Raw genomic sequence first — 4,400 nt, 5'->3', positions numbered from 1 at the left:
TTTAAATAATATAAATCTGTATTTTTATATAATGTGTTTTTATTTAATTAATTCTTGACTCTTTTATTCCTGGTTATGTAAAGCACCTTGAATTGCCACTGTGTATGAAATGCATTATATAAATAAACTTGCCTTGGCTTGCCTTGCCGTGCATTGACATTTTAGTATTTAAAATAGTATAAGGTAAAATATATGGAGAAATATATCATAAATATATAACTATAACAAACTTAAATAAAGAATAAACTTAAATAAGTAAAACAAACACCAAATGTACAGGCAGTTGAAGTTATTAAGCTTATTAAGATTTCTGTACTGTAACATAAAACTAGACCAGACTATATATCACTTTAAACTATTGTAAATGTTAATAAAAGTCACTTTTTTAACTTTTCAATGTCATTGAAAAAAAGTTTAAGCTCCCATGATGCAATTCAAAACAGATAATTGAAAAAAAAATAATAAAAACATGATTTATAAAAACAAAATAAAACTGCTAATTTATGGATATTTTTACAGTGTACATCTATAGGCTGCAAAAAGCACCTAGATGTACATTATTCCATTTATTACATGGCTACTATGTCACAAAATTGGACACAAAACAGCTGTAATAATTTACTAACACTTTAAATCAGGGGTGCAGAAACTATTTTGTATGAAGGGCCAAAAACCAAATATTATTGAGAGCCATGGGCCGAAGATACACATACCAAACAAAACTACAAAACATAATCACATTTATGACACTGGAGTTCATTGCTGAATACACTAGTCAATTAGAATCTGCCCTTATCTTGATTCTCTCACCAAAGTCTCTGCTTTATCCGTTATTTGTCGTATGTAAACAAAATCTGATTTATTTACACCATTTAAATTGAAATGTTTAATATCAGACCAACTTTGGCCTATGGGCCCTAATTTCAAGTAGGTATTGCTGCAGCCCGAAGATCTCCAAGTGGGAGGGATTACACTGCAAGTAGATTGGGTGACCTCCAAGTGGGAGGGACTTATGCCACAAGTAGCTTGGTTTTAGGTGGTGTAGTGGGTAATGAAACTCAAGTTACTGTGAGGTTGGGGTAGGTGCAGACATTCATAAAGCACAATATTGCTCTCTGTGTCATGTACAAGGCGTTAAATAATTAAAAACTCCAGGTTTGTACAGCCCACTTGGAGCTCAAGTTCCACCCACTTGGAGCTGGCTCCGACCTCTGTTTATACCATTCTCCCTAGTTTAGGCATCTCTGCTTTATATAAACAATGCTTGCAGAAAACAGGCTGTATGCACACAGACTTTTTAAATTCAGTCCACCAGCCCCAGGGCTTCTAGTTAATTGTTATCCCATACAAAATCCCTGTGTTTAAAGTCTAATTTATTAAAAAAAGAAAAAAAAAAAAAAAGGGGATCCTAACCTCCTGGCTAAGATACGATATAAAGTGGGACCAAACCAGGAGTTCTGCACTAAATTAGATTTTTCTGCGTCATGTCTTTAAAATATGGAAATTAAGTGTTTTCAATTGAATTTCTGCGCTAGCCTGCCGATAACGACAATGCCTGCGTTTAATCTGTTTTTCATTTCTTTTTACGCATTAACAACCAAATAGATTCTTAAGTCTATGTTATGGAATATATTTGAATTACATCACAGCATCGATGCTGTAAAAGGAACGTAATGAAATTGAATATAGTCACATTAGGCTTTCACCGGAAATTCATCATTGGCTGTAAAACACTAGCTGTGCATAGAGCCCATTGACGTAAGTTTTATTCAGGCACAAGATGGCTCCAAACAGGAATAGCATACTTGAATGTGGTCATTGACCCATCAGAATCAAATCATTCATAATGAACACTGTATTCCATAAAACATAAGGGATAATTAATGATAGCACACAAACATAGCAGAGACATATCTTTGGCGTTCATCTGAAAAAAAGTATTTATTAGAGCATTTGCTCATCTGCAAATCGTCTACTAGATTTACAGATTTGTGTGTGTTGAGCACCTGTCAGCTTTAATTGTGGGGAAAACTGGATAATTTTGAGCTTTTGTCAGTTAATTTTATCTTCCGGGTTTAAAATCATTTTTGGGGCGGGATCAAAAACGGTGATGTAGCTGAGTTTTCTCATCCTATGAGCAGACCCTGCTTCTTAATTATTCATGAGAGCATGTGCTTACCCGAAGGCAAGGCAGACCTGCCAAGCTGTGAGACCCAATTACTGCGTGAGACTGCGGCCACGCATGGCATGCAGTATTTAGTCGCTCATGAAGGGTCGTATGTGTTTGTTTCCATGATTCACAGGGTTTGTTGCATGTTTTTCCCCGTGTTGCTGTCAGGGTCGATACAGCAAAGCTGTTGGTTTGCAGCATGCATTTTTTTGTTGGGAGAGCTGTACGAGTATTTCTAGAATGGTGGACTTTGTGTTTTATCAATTGAGTTTGCTACCATTCAGACACATCGCCTGTATCAGGGTTGTTGTGTTCGCCTATGATTAAAATCCTCCAGATTACCGGCAGAGCTAATGGTTGGAATATATAAGACAAGAGACTTGCTGCACTGCAATCCACTGTGTCTGCATTCAGACCCGGTGATTGAGGAGAAGTCCTCCTCATTTATAATGTTTACATGATTATCTTTATAATAATATAGCAAGTTGTGGTTATGTTCATATGAAATTACGCATAACATGTAGCAGGGTGTTAAATTACTGTTTAGTTCTTTGCATTTTAACTTTGTAAACTATAAAATCATGAGTCTCCTCACAGTTTGCATCTCATTTGGTGACTGACAACTGACAACAGTTGTTTACTCCCCTCTTTCTCCCCCTGCTCTGCTAGCCACGCTCATTCTTCCTTCTGCTCGCAGGGCTCTACGCCCTTCATGAAGCATTTTTTGAAACAATTCTGAGGTAGATGAACCGTAGACGGGGGTTTCATGGCCCTTTAAATAGATGTTTAAAATATGTCATATATCCCTATTTCTTCAGGAGACTTTGAACAGTGCAGATTTTTTCCAGACTAAACTATCTTTATAATACAGCTTGCAGACATACCTGTAAAATTAACAGATCAAATGATATATAATTTTTTTAATATTTCAAGTTGTATATTGTAAGATAAACATACTTCATTGTAGAAGACTACCTTCATTACTTCTCTCAAAAACATTTTCCATTATAAAAACTGTCTCTGTACTCCTCTCTTTCATGTAGCAGAGTTAAACACCTAAGAAAAATCACACATTCCCTATAAACGGAGGCATGTTACTGTGTTTAGTCTATACACGTGTGTTCAGCACATGTTGTGCACAGAGCAAGAGGTTCACAATGAATGCTTGTTGGGTCAAGCCGAGAAACTGTGACCAGATGTGAACATGCATCCCTTGGAGAGGAAGATGTCTTATTCTCAATCTTTACACACAAGACGCATGAGAAGAAACTCTGGAGTTGGATTGATTTGGGATGTGAACTGTTCTAAGCATCTGGATCACAGACAGAAGGGTATCACAGGTGCTGACAGCTCTTTCTGACAACCGAGTCTCAGTCACGATTTATGCTAAAAGCGTCTTCAGGTCTGAATAGAAGAGATTCACATGCATCAAACGCAATCTAATGACTGAACTCACGAGTGCCCCCTTGTGGCCTTTACTAATAGGCTTCAGACCAATTATTTAAGATGAAAAAAAAATCCAATTAAGGAAAGTTCTTCACGTTTTAAATATGTAAATGCACATTTATATATTATACATATTAAACATACATATTATACATACATTATTTATTCGTTTTCTGATCTGATTGTCAGATATACAGTATGATATCCTCTAATATCGGGCTGTATATGGGTATGAGCCATAAATTAGCTTTTATTTAAATTTACAAAAATTTTAAAACAACTTTTGTAATCGGTGAACACAATAAAACCACATACAAAAATCCCAAAATGAACGAATAAATAAATGATTAAACAAAATGATATAAGCTAATAATAAAAAAACAGATTTTAACCTCATTTATAATCTGTGCTCATTTTTGTATGATCTTGTTTTAGTTTTGTACTATTCATTAATCAAAGTAATACATTTGCCCAAAATATGAGGATAAAATAGCCTGCCAGAAAAGGTCAGCACTTAACCTCTGTGTTTTCCCTGAACAATAAATGATAAATAGCTTTTTGTATACCTTAAGTTGTCTATTTACAGACTACTAAATAAATAAATAAAAATCCTGATGCAAAGTGACTACAGAACAATGTGACAATTCTCCTCTAGTTTAAGGGTAAAAGCTGAACCCATTCATTAAACCACGCCATCAAGGCACATTTTGCCACACTGTGACGTGCGGTACGAGCTGGTTTGTGATGGTCCAGCTTTACTTTCACCAATGGCCCGTCGTGATGT

Source organism: Danio rerio, chromosome 11 (assembly GCF_052040795.2).
Source record: "Danio rerio strain M-AB ecotype USA chromosome 11, GRCz13ab, whole genome shotgun sequence".
In the NCBI taxonomy this organism is placed as follows: Eukaryota; Metazoa; Chordata; class Actinopteri; order Cypriniformes; family Danionidae; genus Danio; species Danio rerio.
Note: the sequence above shows the minus strand (reverse complement) of the source record.